Genomic DNA, 15277 nt, shown 5'->3' with positions numbered 1-15277 from the left:
CCCTTCACCACCGGCCCGTCGGCGGTGTGCCCGACGTCCGGCCGATTCGGCGGGCCCACGTCGTCGCCGTCGCCGCCGTCGACGCCAGAGCCGCCGCGGCGTACCGCTCCACGCCACGGAGACGACGTCCGACACGGCGGACGCCAGGAGCGCCGGCACACACACACACACAAGGTGACCCCAAATGGCTTTTTTAAAACTGTTGTCAAGGCCGCACCGTTTTCCGTCTACGTACTAATATTCGCTGCCTGGCAACAGTACTCGCGCGACCCGTCTTAATTTATGATCGTAAATATTTTTGTTGTGCTCGTAATGTCGTTCCAGTACACACGGTAGTCGACGGTTTTCGTTTCCTAATCCCCGGACGTACCTGTACACAGTTCAAAATGTGTGTGTCCGTTCGTGCGTGGTTTTGTTTTTGTTTTCGCCACCGGTCACGCACTGCTCATTTCTTCAATGGACGTCGTTGTTGACATTTTCCTTTGAAAACATGGCTCTTGGATCGATAAATGGGCAGGTAACAGCCAACGCAAAAATGTAAACAATCATAGCACGCCTTTGCAAATAAATCGACACATCAGGTTTATAGAAAGTACCTAGTTATTAAACAAATTAATGAAATAGCACATTTTTCCAAAATCATACTTCCACATCGCCATATGTTTTTTCCATTACCTCGAAATGTCCAAAGTGTTGAAACCAACGTCACAGGCTTTATGTACAATTTTAAATTTTACTATAAAGGTGTTATTGATAAAGGTACCTCCATTGATGGTGTCAATTTTGCCCTTGATACACATTTAATTGACGCTACAACGTTGCAAAGTTTCGATGATGTCACCATACCAAATCAATAGTTCTTTGCAATTATTGATGCCTAATCCATATTGTTGAGTGTCCAAATGTTTAAAGTAGCAGCAACGACAGATGGTAATTGCCAACTTCAGGAAATCTTCGAAAACTTATTAAAAACAATCTACGCAACAATTCAGTTTAGTAATGTGAATATAAATGGTGAACAGTACTAACAATAAAAAACATTTTATTTAGCCTGACCTGGGCAATAATATTCAATTTGATAATTCGAATTGTTTTTCCTTGTATAAATTTTCTTCATAAAGGAGTTAATTTAACAGTAAACCTGCTATATATAAGTGGGACCTGTTAAGTCCAGTCTTCAAGTTGCATGACGCGCCTTCACCATATTTGGAATACCATTTATAAAAAAATGGGTGACATTACACGTAAAAAACGTTATCAAAACTCGACAAAAGTTTCATAACATCAAATAAATATTTAAGTGATCACTACAATTAATTATTGAAGTTTGACCTTTCACCAACTCCAGAATTGTTTTATCAATGTTTATCTTCGTCATAATGCGAAGTGTTTGAGGAAAGAATAAAATGAATGTTACGTTATCCGATGCCTGCATAAAAATAAATAAAATACAATACAACTATTATCGTATTAATATGCAATTCAATTTATTGTGTACGCTACCGTTTGTGCAGCTGGCATAAGCTAACTAACTGTATTAAGTTAATACAGTTCAGCAATATATTTTTAAAATAACCAGCGCACATATTTGGCTTTTCACTAACAAAACACACAACTTTATGGCATACGAAGTTGACCTTTGACTATTACAATCTCGTTTATATTAGTCAGGTGATGTAAATGTAAATATTTTTAGTTGGCTTTGTTTACAACTATTTTTAGATTGTGTGATGTTCGACATGGTTTGCCAACTTGATTTTTACAGTAATGTAAACTTGTAAATGTACCAAACGACGGTTACCAAAGGCTTTATTTTCGAGTTCACACGCAAATCCACGTACGTACTGGCGTGTACACGTTGAGTAACGTTTTGGGGTGCGTCAGACTGACTCACTGTTACTCATGTTTTTTTTTCTTACCTTAAAATATAGTTTTGTGCGACTAATAGTCTACTATATTTTTATTTTAAAGGATTAAAATTAATGTAAAGTAGTTACTAGTTTAAAGAAAAATGTGTGATATTTAAATACTATGATTAAAAAATGCTTATATTCTCCTGATGGTCGATTTTTATTATTTAAACTGCATGTCTTAAATATGTTTTTATATAACTGATTTTTAATACTCACTAAATGGTCTCTAAACTTCAAATCTTTAAACATTAGAAAAAGAATTACAATAGAATTCTAAACTATTATTAAATGAAAACAGAAATTTTACTAAAATAAACAAAAGGAATGTTGTCAAGCACAAATTTACATATAACCATAATCTTTATTTAATATAAATAATTTAAAACTTCTTTACTCACAGATAATATATACATAAATTCATCTCATTCCTTGTGTTTTATTTATATTTATATTATTACATTCACATTTCTTGAATTCTTTACGTGTTCTTAAAAAATATATAAATATGTAATAATTAATGATGATCATTTTATGTTTAGTGTTTTATTCATTAATAAATTTTGCATATCTCTTTATGTAATTTTACATTTTTAATTAGTTAGTTGTTGCTATTTAAATATATATTTTCACCTTAATGTATGCGTATCCTTATATGTAGGATTATTTTACACAGACTGTAATTAGAAACTGCTAAACAATATTTTTTACAAAACAAACGATTTTTCCACCTTACCATACTTATCTAACATCTAACTTCGTTTATATTAAGTTTCATAATCGTGCTTTTCTCAATTGCCACCCTTTTTTCATCTGCACCAGTTTTAAAAATATATTATAGTAGCATAGGTAAGGAAAAATGTAAATGTGCATCTATGCTGCTGTTGTACAAGCAAAATTTAATAAATCTTACCCTAAAACCACAAATTTTACCAATGTAAATATTATCGAAAACTAATTAAAAACAAAGAGATCGATTTTCCCAATGTAAATATTTGGAACTTACCCCTTTCCACGTCCGTCCACTAATTTTGTGCGCCCCCCGTTCGCCGAAAGCACGGTAGATTCGTGTTGTCTACGTGCGTAACCCCATCCAGCTGATGGCCGCCCGGTAATCGATACGGTTGGCGGTCTCTCGGCCTATGTCAACCGAAATCGAGTCGACCCGCCTCCCGTTTCAATTTTGGCGGCGGACCAAACAGTGCTCTACGGATGCACTTCAGGTATAACGCCGCGGCGTTGGCGGCGTCGACGACGACGACGGCGGCGGCGGCAACGGCGAGTGTATCTTCTCGTGCGATCGATGCGCCCGATCCTCAGTCCCACGATGCCACGCCCGGTTTGATAATGATCGTTTGCTAAAATCGAGTGGCGACTATTGACTCGGATATAATTTGATTATAATGATTAGATTTGTTTTACATGCATGGGTACACGTTGTAATATAATTACAATGGAGATAACCTAATAAAATGGGGCTGAAACGCCGGAGTAGGTCAGACCGAAAACATGAAATTAACCGGAAATGCCGATACAATTTTTGAAATCGAAGCACGGTGGTTTTTGCTTGTGGGTTCTTTGGTTGCACCGCATCTTGGTGATTTTATTTTTTCATTTTTTTCTACGAAGTATGAGGATTTTGCCATTTAAGATGTAGATACCCCATATTTGTTTATTTTTAAAATTTAATTATATTTTAATGAATAATCACTAGACTGAGATTTTTCACATTTTTGACTGAAAAAATGTTATAGTAAACCTAGTTGCAGTAATACAGAGAACAATTTTTTTGGCTTCATTAAGTCCTTTGTTAACTATCTTTGAAACTGTCTATTATTCATTAAAATGGATCCACACATAAAAAAATATGGGTCACACTGTATATATAACAATGATTAAAGCTCTTAATGAACCAATTAATTATTGATTGAGTGAATTTCATGTGAACATGGACACGAATCATGTGAATTAATTCTTGTGAATGATCCTTTGTTGTCGAATAAAAGGAAAATCAGTGAAGAATATTCGAAATACTCGAACAATAACGAACAGGTCCAAAAGGTCAACAAAAAATTATTGTGCATACATTCAAAAATTTTAAAATTGTTGTATCACGACGTATCCATGATCTTTCTTAACAAGGCCCGAACCACAGACAACCCGGACGGATCGAAGTACTTCGCATCGAGCGGACGACGGCTTTGCAGCTGAAAACACCAGCATCGTGCTCAACACGCAAGAGCAGTGAAAAACACGCGATACCATTGCGAAGGGCATGGCCTTATGAAACACGCACGTTGGGACCAGTTTATACATTTTCAGATATTTATTCTTAGTTAAAAATAAATTAATAATGATTTTTATTGATTTGAAATCAATTTTTAATGGAGTATTTTGAAAGTTTGTCTTTAGTTTTTACAATAAATTTAAGAAAAATAAAAACATTACCAGCAGAAATGTTTATATTTATAAAAAACACAATTATAATAATTTTCACTGCGTATAAACCATCTAAATAATTAGTTATACATACTATAAGGTTATAGATAATTTGGAAATCATTTTTTTATAAAATTCCGAAGCCAAAATATTTAAATAACGAATATATTCTCGTATAAGAACTTCAGATAAATTTGATTCAGAAAATAACAAAGGATAAGATCATCTGAATAACACCTAATCAAAGAAGCACTAGAGAGTAAAATTAAAAATGTAGAAGAATCTTTAGAGTCATAGGTTGCTATAAATGTACTGATGATGTTTAACTCAAACATAGCATCTGTATGTTTGATAAGATCATCTGAATAACAACTAACTAATCAAAGAATCAAAGAAGCATTAGAGAGTAAAATTAAAAATATAGAAGAATCTTTAAAGTCATAGGTTGCTGTAAATGTACTGATGATGCTTAACTCAAACATACATATGCTGTCAGGGCGTTCACATTGACTCCTCAATGGGTTGAAAAGAATAATTTATCCATGGAAGACGTATTGCTTCTTAGAAGACTCAAAGAACGCAAAGTTTTCGGTGGATTACACACTTGTGTAATATTTAATTATTATGTAGTATCGTCTCTATTCATGTTTGAGATATTCCGCAGATCTATTTTATCTTTTTATTGTATAAAAATATTAATCTTGTTTCCATATTATTTTAATTTAGTTTTTTAATGAACGACAATTTTGTAAAAAGCTTAGTTACTTCAAAATAACAAAAATAGCTCCAGAAATTTGGACACGTCGGTACTCCGGACTTACACCGGAATGATACCAACCCGGACTATTCTGTAATATTTTTTGCTTTTTTTATGAATTATTATTAATAGTACTGTGTTTATAAATATGGGAGCAAATCTAGTAAATTTTTAGATGCAGAAATGTGTATAAACACAGACCAAATCGGAATCGGAAGACGCCTTTCCGTAAATGCGCAGTTCTCCCCGTGCGGATGGAAGTGTGGAGAACGGTCCCAATGCGCGTCGCGCTCGATTTCGTTCGCGTGTGTTGCCGTGCGGCCCCAAATGCCGCGACCTCAGTTAAGGACAAGGGCGCCGCTCCGGACCGGAGCCTCCAAAGTTTGGAGGGCGAGGTCGCAGCAAGGTCGGCTCTCGAACGTTCCCGGCTGAAACGCTCCCCTCACTACGCCGTTCGCGGCGATCGTGCTTTCTGGAACGGCGAGACCCTTTTTCCGGTCGATCCGGATTGTCCTCTTCCGCACCTTCGTCGGTGTTGTCGGGGCGAACGTTTCCGGCTATAATTACGCGTTGAAAAAAAAAAATTATTTATCGATTATGCAACTGGGAACGATCGGTGTGAATCATTTTAAACGGAATTGTTTATTTGCGGTTTTCGTACAATAACGAACCTATTTGTTCGTATCAACATAGCAATTATCTTCACTCCGCACCACCGTCACGGAACAAATGCCAAGACAACAGGTCGGGCTTGTTTGATGTTACGCATAATTTCTGTTTAACTTGTCGTCGTCGAGCTAATTCGGTTAGGGAATGCCGCCTCCCCCACATTCGGGCGCATGCAGTTCCCATTCGGCGCCCGACTCGTATCGATTTTCCGGCGAATTTCACTCACCCTTTCCGTACGCGGGCGTTATGGTTTGTTTTTATTACCATAAAATGCCCGTCGCATGGAAATAATGGTGTTTGGGTTGTGCAAGGCTGTGGATTATGTCGTCGTGATGCAATTCATTATGTCGAAATTGTGTGTTTATTTTTTTCTTTATTGCTCAAAAACATGCGGTGGTTATTAAAAATTGTTTTAGGAACACAGTCGGTCGTGTATTTTTAATTGGTGACGAGTACACGATTGAACGTGCCCGGTCTACATTCATACGAATATTTCAACGAGAAATAAATATTTACAATGATTTATTTACAAACGGTTCGCGTTTATCTGAATGTTAAGGTCACTTGAAATGACCCACTTATTCTGTTATTAAATGGTCATTCTTTCAATATTCGTGCGACATATCGGGTGTTTAAAAATATTTTCGACGTTCTTATCGTTGCTTCGATTATAAGAATTCAGTTACATAAATACGAATGTATTTTTATAAAACTATGCTTGCAGTGTTTACATTTATCCACCGGAAACGTTTTATTAATAACAATTTTTATTAAACATTGTAGTTGATACCAAAGCGAATATGAATCACGCTTATTTTTTATTTTTCGATAAACTTCTTTTCACCGTCGTGAACATTACTCACTGATAAGTTGTTTAAATAATAAATTTTAGTGAAATTAAATTCATTGTGTATATGATGTGTATTTAGTGCTGACTAAGGGGACTATCTATTCGAGTTGTAGAAATTACACAGTCCCCTCGTGAATCACTTTAGGAGATCACGAGTCGTGATCTCCTAAAGTCAGACCTCTCCCCTTCTTAAAGGACGTTCAAATCGCGGAGTGGAGGGATCTCGAAACATTAAGCGACTACGTCGTCATTTGTCTTTCTCAAAATTTATTTTGCTTTAGGATTTTCTCCGATTTTTCCTGCATGTTTTTAACACTGGCTGGTATAACTTTGCTGATACAAATATTTTGACACATTCTTTTGATGAGACAGTTGGATAGTAAAAATTGCAGGGTAGCTTCAAATATTTTTTCTGACAGAAGTTTCATAAAAGTAGAAAAATTTGTAATTTTTTATAGCACGTGCGGTTAAATTGATGATACATTTTTTAAATTTGAAATTGGTGACGATAAAAATTGAAACTGTCGATGCGTCTTCCTCTACATTTCTTAATCAAAAAGTGAAGGTCCCAAATAGATTGACGCACGTCTCTGATTTCAGCCCACCTTTTTATCTCAGACTCAGATCTAAAAATTATTTTTTTTTACAAAAATAATTGGGAGTAAAACAAACGCATTTTCTATGCGAAAAATATTCTAATTATATAGTATATATACTCATATATAGTGTTTTAGTAAATTAACATTTAAAACTGCTATTTAAAAAAATAAACTTAATTGGTGAATTGGTGACGACAAAAATTAATCGAGTGTTCTCCTCTACACTTATTAATCAAAAACTAAACGCCTCAAACAGATTCTTTGTCCATTTTATTCTGATTTCAGTCGATCCCTTTATTTCAGACATCTTTTAGAGGGAATCCCTAAAAAGATAAATATTAGAGTAAGTTCTATGCGAAAAATATTCTAATTATATAGTATTTTATTAAGTTTAAATTAACACTAAACTGCTATTTAAAAATATGTCCAATGCATTAAAAGTGGGTACATTTAATAAAAAATACTTCACATGCTTAACAGAGTTTAAATCATATGTTTTAAATGCATTTACTTCTTCTAATCAACTAAACTGTAGAGTAAGTTGCAAAAAATATCTGAAAATATCAGATTGACTTAATATAATTCTCATAAAATGTTTAATTCTTAGTGTGAACAAGAACAAGTTCAATTTTGTCTGTTAGACAATGGAGTATTTTAACAAATTCCAATTTTTCTGTAATTTAAGTTTCATAGAAAGTTGAAGTAGCAAATTTTGTGATTTTTTAGCACGTCAATCCGTTACAATTGGAACTGTCAATGTTTTCTTCTACATTTATTAATCAAAAAGTGAGAGCCCCAAATAAATTGACACTCTTCTATTACTAATACTTTTTTTATTTAGTAATTTAGAGTAAAACTAATATGTTTTCTAAATATTCTGATTACATAGAATTTTATTAAGCTTAAATTAACATTTAAAACTGCTATTTAGAAAATAAAAAGTTAAAAAAATATTTCTAAAATTATTTAATATTATACGCAATATTACATAGTGAAAAAAAAAATCTAAATGTAATAAAAAATATTACACATTAAGTCTAACATAGTTAAAAATTATATTTTTTAAATGCATTTAGTCTCAACAAGAGAACAAGTTCAATTTTGTGTGTTAGACAATAGAATAGATATTTTAACAAGAAAGAGAACCAATTAGTTTTTAATTTCTTAGACATTTTGATGCTTTTTATTGTATGGTTTAATAGTAGATTCAATAGAAAAATTTTGATTGATTTTTAACTCAATATTTTTGATAAAATTTAGTATGAACCCATTTAAAGGATGTTAAATTCAATGGAGGAACTGATTTGTTCATATTTGATTAATTTTTATCATTTTTATATTAAATTTTATGTTATCCTTGAACAATTTTTATTGCCATTAAATTATATGTACATATAAAAGAATTAGGGGTTAAATGGGTCATACTATTTATATTATTAAAAAGAAGAAGAAAGAAGTTTATTTTGATTTAGGTAAAATATCACCGTTTCTCTTTGTCCTCACCACTATATGTGCTATAAATATCACAAATCTTTATAATTATTAAAGGTCAATATTATATAAAAATTCCTGGTAGCGTGGCCTCAACTGGGGTAGACCGCAGTTTGTGGTTATAAACAAATATATTATCTAACTATTTACTTTTTTAACTATTGATTTCTGGGTAAAACTAATTACCATCCGCACAAATAAATTGCAATCATTGACTGGTACAATTAAAATCAATTAAGGGTTCCCGTTCGCCATAAATTCAGTGTGTACAATCCGATATTTGAACACTAGATTAAATTAACTGAATAAAGGCACCGATTGTTTATGGAAAACAAATGAGTCAGTTGGTCACGTGATAATCATCATCAGCCATGTGATATGGAATGTAGAAATTATTTTGTTTATTTTAAAACCAGTTTGTTAATTTCGAGGAACAAGCCATTTATTTTTTTATGTATATGTTATGTATAACATTGAGTGTTAAATATTAAATAGTTATTTAATTTATGATAGCGAATTGTAAAAAATTATTTGAAATGATAAAATAAATTATCCAATTGTTGAATAGCTTTTTCTGAAACGGTAGATAACCAAACAAACGTTCAGCAAACCAAACATCGTTGTTGGGCGCCTTAATTTTAACGATTTTCACGTAAATTTAGAAGAAAAAATTAATGAACCGCTTAAAAAAACTAAAAAAAGTAATTCATTCCTGAGGTGAATTCTGTTGCTAATTTAATTGAATGTTGATACTGGTTCGCACGTCAGAGAACACATCTATTTATGGTAAATAGGAATATCCCGGGGATTAAATTTAGATCGTAATTACAATTCAATTTCGCATAACTATCGTTAACGTCAGACCTGGATGTGCGTCTTAAACTTTCTAACAGTTCTCCGATATGCAATCAAATCGTCGATTTTATATGATTATATCCATCAAGCTTCTTAAAACCTAATGAGCCGGAACGTTAATTACACGATCAAGCAGAAGATTGTATACTCAATTCACATAAAATTTGCATAGTCACAACCGTTTCAAACATCAAACGACAACAAAACTTAATTACATTAACTAATTAGTTTCTGTTGTATCCAGGTAACAATATGTAAAATGTGTTTGAAGAATAAATTAAATTATTATCGTGGTTCGGGCGTTTGTTCAGTTTATTAGACATTTTTAATTTGAATTTGTCGCAAAATACTATCTGACGCACTTTTCGTCTGACTAATTCAAGGACGGTTGTTTGTTAGTTTCATTGTTTATGTTCTTATTTCTATGACGCTCTGAACCACCAATTACTGTAATCAGCAGTAAATGGAAAATGGACGTAAATTGACTGATTATGAAAAAGCATTTAAATAAATATCCTGTGCATGCAGTTCACGAAAATAATAAAAAAATTGTTTCCTTCCTCCCCCCAAAACCAAAATCAACCTGAATCGTATTCCTTTTCATATCAATTATTGTGCAACAAATTAATTTTATTTGTACGAACTGACAAAACCATTACGGTAATGTTATGTAAATTATCGATGTCAGTAATTTCCCTAACTAATTGGTTTTTAATTTACGATTTCCGTTTCGTGCGATACTCTATATATATACATATAGGTATAAATAAAAATCCAGGCATTAAAAGTTGTTATTTTTTTTGATGGATTACATCATAAACCTATTCAATACTATATTTTTCGTTAATGGTTAAAATCACGCTAACCTTGGAACACACTCGATGGTGGTCAAGGATTTTAAAATCGGACACTTTTTTCAACCATATTATTGTTATAGACGGCGTATAATAAATATACATTAATGAACGTTTTAAATTTCAAGTTCTTTGATTTATTGTTCCCATTGTGATAATTTCATTCAGTTAATTTAAAAGGAACGTAATCTTAACATTTAATAAAATCCTTTTTACAGCTAAATAAAATTCATTAAATTTTTTAATTAAATTTCTTTAAGTAAAAAGTATTTTTGAGTTTGATTTATATCATTTGTTGAAAGTTTTGATAAAGTCACATCATATTTTTGAATAATTACAACGTCAACGACACGAATTAAACTTTTTAAACAAGTGTTTGTTCTTTTATACTGTTGGACTTTATAATAAACATAATTACAATAATTGGAAACTAAAATTGGTACCCGAAATGTTTTTTTTTTCGAATTACTGTGGCCTCCAAACTATTGAGATACACTGTAACAAACATTTAAAATAGTTATGCGATTCTAATAATATTTAAATACCGGATGTCAACGAATCCATTAGACAAGACATAACTTCTAGGACACTTGGTATATCAAAATGAGATCTGGTATAGGTAAATGGTATGGAGAGAGGATATTTTTCACTGTTCGAACACTTCCGATTTCAACGGAAATGGTTTCGTTTTCGAATTTTTAAATGGAATACCTTGTATATTTTTACATTTTTAGTTTTCTGAGACAATTCTCTATCAGATTGTCTAGGTGGCCATAATCGGACGTGTCAGAAAATTACAATCGCAAAGATTCAGTGTTAGTTTGACTTTTTGTCGAATCTAACAACCCCAATTTATTTACGATTGGATTCAAAATAACATCATAAATTGCTAAATTATTTTATTACTAAGCAAAATACTGAATAATAAATGGCTCTTAAAAAGTCGTCGTTTTCGTATTATTTTTTTAAATGTCACAGTCTGATCGAGAATTGTCTCAGAAATCCAAAATCCAAAAATTTAAAAATATACAGGGTATTCCATTTAAAAATTCGAAAACGGAACCAATTTCGGTAAAACCGGATGTGACCGAAAGGTGAAAAATACTAGATCTCATTTAGTGTCCTAGAAGTTATACTCTAATGATTTCGTTGACACCTGGTATATTAAAATATCAATATATATTAATCTGTTGCATAAATAATTTAAAAGTTACGTACTTACTGTTCCATTTCCTTTAAACTAAAAGCATTTAAAACCAATTACATACAAATGTAATTAGGAAAATGACAAGCATGAAAATATCGAATGTTTTAACCTTTGTTTATGCTGTATAAGCAGTTATACAGTTATTTACTTTGGCCATTGATATCTTATTAATATCTACATTACATTTTTTGTATTTTAGGAAAGAAAACTAAACGATTTTCGTCGCTCAGCTTCTTGAAGATGGTTATTTGAATGATTGGTTTAGAGTTCAAAGAGTCTTGGACACAGGAAATGGGCGACTTTACCTGAGCCTCTCTGGATGAAATGAAACAAAATATACATTATATGTAAGTACTCTTTATTTATTCAACATCTAAAATACTTTAAATTTTGGTGGATGCGCAGGTTTAAACATATTTTCTTTATGTTATAAGGACAACAAATATACATATAGATATTTTATAGTTATATTAGATACCTCTATAATTTAAAAATAATTAGAATTCGGCGACTTTTATTATTACATGTTTAAATAATTCATGTAAGGAGTTCGTAAGAGACACTCGCAAGGAGGAGAGGATCATTCTCAAAACTTTTTGATTATTAAATGTGAAAAAAATGATCGTTGTTACTACTACAACTTCTTGTGAAACCCATGTCAGAAGTTTTGAAGTTATTCTATGATATTTACTCTCCAACTATTACTATTTCAAGGTTAGTCAGCTCAAAAATGTAAATTAAAAAAGATTGTATCAAAGAAAGACAATAGTTCAAATGTCAAAAGATGAATGCTGATGATAAAGAATTGGAGAATGAATGAAGAGTTGGTTCGTTTCAACAACTAGGATACCTCGACGCTTTCTTTCAGTGATACAGATATCTCCACTCCTTGATTTGAACGCCATTTAGGTGGCAAGGGGGTGTATATAATAAAATCTCTGTAATTTTACTGAGTTAAGGTTAAAGACATCACCTTCCAGCATCAGCAAGGCGGTCTCAGACCGGAAAACCATAGAAACTATCGGAGAGACACAAAAAAAAACACGTATTAATCACCTTTTCCGTTAACATTTCGGCAAGATTCAAGGACAACGATTATTAAGGAAAAAAAAATCGATTCGATCACACGCGCAGTTTTTTCGCCGACCTTAAAACTGGCCTCTCATTGTGTGTTTCGGGCGATTGCCCCGCGAGCCGTAAAAATTACAAATTATTTTACTGTCAATCATCCTACCCGTGTATGTGTTTGTGTGTGTGAGTTGTGTGTGTGTGTGTGTGCGAACGACCGTGCAAGAGATCCAGTCCGCGGATTGTGTTTTCGCTTAGTTAATTTTCGGTCGCCACGACGACACAATCGAGTTTTTGTTTGTTGTGCGTTATTTTTTTTTTTGTTTTTTGGTACGGTCGGTCGCGTAATTGCGTTAGGACATGTCGCTTTTGTCCGTTTTGTGTTTCTCCTACGTGTCACCGAAAGATTTATTATTTCGTTTTCAAATCTATGGACGTGTCTCGATTTGTTTACGACTGTATTTGAAGCGAAATGGCTTTTTAAATGTGAATGTGTGAAACAAGATGTTTCTGCCACATGTACAATGGTGCGTTCAAGCTGGGAACTCTCTCGTAACATTTTATTCTTTTTTTAATAACATATCAGTTCAAAAAATAGACGAGAAATAATTTAATTCATTATATAAAAATTAGGTCTAGTATACAGTATTTTTTACATTAAGGAAAAAATTAAAAAAGTTATTAGGTTTGATCCGTAAGAGTAATTTATCTGAAATATGATTAAAGCTCCAGATAAGTGGGTATACAATATATACAGGGCGTCCCTAAATTGAGTGCACAAAAATTAACCACACATTTTTAACTTTAAAATAGACCGATTTGCTTCTTAAGAGAGATACAGGCCTTCAAATATTGGTTACTGAATCTGGTTATCATGATATATCTCGAAAACTAACAAAGGTATATTACAAAATTTTATATTGTTTGAAAAGGTTTGAAATGACTTAAAACTTTACTACGGGGGTGTTGGAAGGACTGGGGAGGAGCTTAAAATTACCATAACTTTTTGTAAGTAAGTTTATTGTTTATTGACATCACAATATAAAATTTTAAAAGTTTTTACCTAAAAATAGTCCCCTTGTTGAGCATAGCACTGTTTTCAAGCAAAATCAATTTTCACATCATAAATTCTAGGAGATCGAGTATTCTAATATAATAATAAAAATTTTTAATTCAAACATCCTATATACAAATATTAAAAAATCAAAATTGAAAACTAGAAAAACATTTGAAGGCCTGTATCTCTCTAAGGAAGCATAGGGTCGAATAGGCCTATTTTGAGGTCAAGAATATGTGGTTAATTTTTGTGCACACATTTTAAGGATTGATGTCGCAAAAAGTGCCTCCATCAATGTCCCCAATCAATAAACTACAACTAAAATAGGTACTAAAACTGTTTTCTGATAGGTAAATATTGTAATACCTTTTTTTAAAGGCATATCGATTTTTTTAAAGGCACTGAATAGTTTCTTGGAAGTCTATCTAACACATTATATAAATCGTTCATAACTCTGTAAAAACTCACAAGACCAAGTTTTCCATTAAATAAAGAATAATCAGTAATACCTAATTTTAGTAAGATTGACAATAATTTACATTATTTTAATTCGAGGTTTACATCTTGTTCTACTCAAAACTTATCAGGGGTGACCTTTTCTACCTATTTTTCTCTTCTCCGGATGTGCCAGACTCAAAGCAGTGAGTTAATTATTTGTTAATTGTAGATAAAGATGGTGTGCTTATAGTTTAGCTAAAAATTTTTAAACATTATTATTTGTTTAAAAAATATGAATAATAAAAATAAACTTGCTGTTTTTCAAGTTTAAATATAAATCATTCTTATCAACAATTAGTGTAAATAATTAACTGTATATACATGTTTGTACGACTTTTTTGAGCATTTAAAATAAATTGTTTATTGAGTTTATTTCTTCTGTTCAAATAAATACATTTCAATTTTGCCTGTTACATTATCTTCACTAAGTGGTAGTATTATACCACTCATTTATACACATTAGATATTTTAACTAACTACTCTGATTGTGACAATTAATGTTGTTAAGTTGATATTCTCAATTATTTTGGACATTTTATATCATGCTTGTAGAAGACATAAATTCATTAGATGAATGTGATTTTAATGCTAATTCAATGGAAGGTTTTTGACTGCACAAAATGTTATATAAGACTTACAAACAACGTCTATTTTTTTTAGTTATTATTCAATCGAATGTGTGATAAATAATAAAGTTACGAGGGTCGTTTCAACTTAAACGGACCACCTTGTATAAGTATAGATACCTATACATTACAATAGATTTTATGCAACTTATTTTGAAGCAAAAACATATCAATGATTTTTTATAACTGATATATTAATTTAAAAAAAATTCATTGAACTTCTTATTCTTCAGAAAATATTTTTAGTTCTTAGTTTAAGTGCTTTATGAGTTTTATTTAAATTTATTTTATGACCGATTGTACGAAAACATTGTGTATTATAATTTTACGCAATTAGAAACTAATAAAAAACAGAAGTATATTTAATAAATGAATTACTAATAGTATAAGAACGTTA

General features: G+C 31.9%; 1 long non-coding RNA gene across 1 annotated transcript in view; it reads left to right on the top strand.

Annotated features, from left to right (window-relative positions):
• The window catches only part of LOC109595920 (uncharacterized), a 43421-nt gene that overhangs the window by 22064 nt on the left and 6080 nt on the right, over positions 1-15277 (top strand). Inside the window, exon 3 of the long non-coding RNA XR_002191338.2 lies at positions 11831-11978. This is a non-coding gene — a long non-coding RNA (uncharacterized LOC109595920). The remainder of the gene's footprint in view (positions 1-11830; positions 11979-15277) is intronic.

This window comes from Aethina tumida, chromosome 1 (assembly GCF_024364675.1).
Source record: "Aethina tumida isolate Nest 87 chromosome 1, icAetTumi1.1, whole genome shotgun sequence".
NCBI classification, from domain to species: domain Eukaryota; kingdom Metazoa; phylum Arthropoda; class Insecta; order Coleoptera; family Nitidulidae; genus Aethina; species Aethina tumida.
Note: the sequence above shows the minus strand (reverse complement) of the source record. Positions and strands in the feature narration are given on the sequence as shown.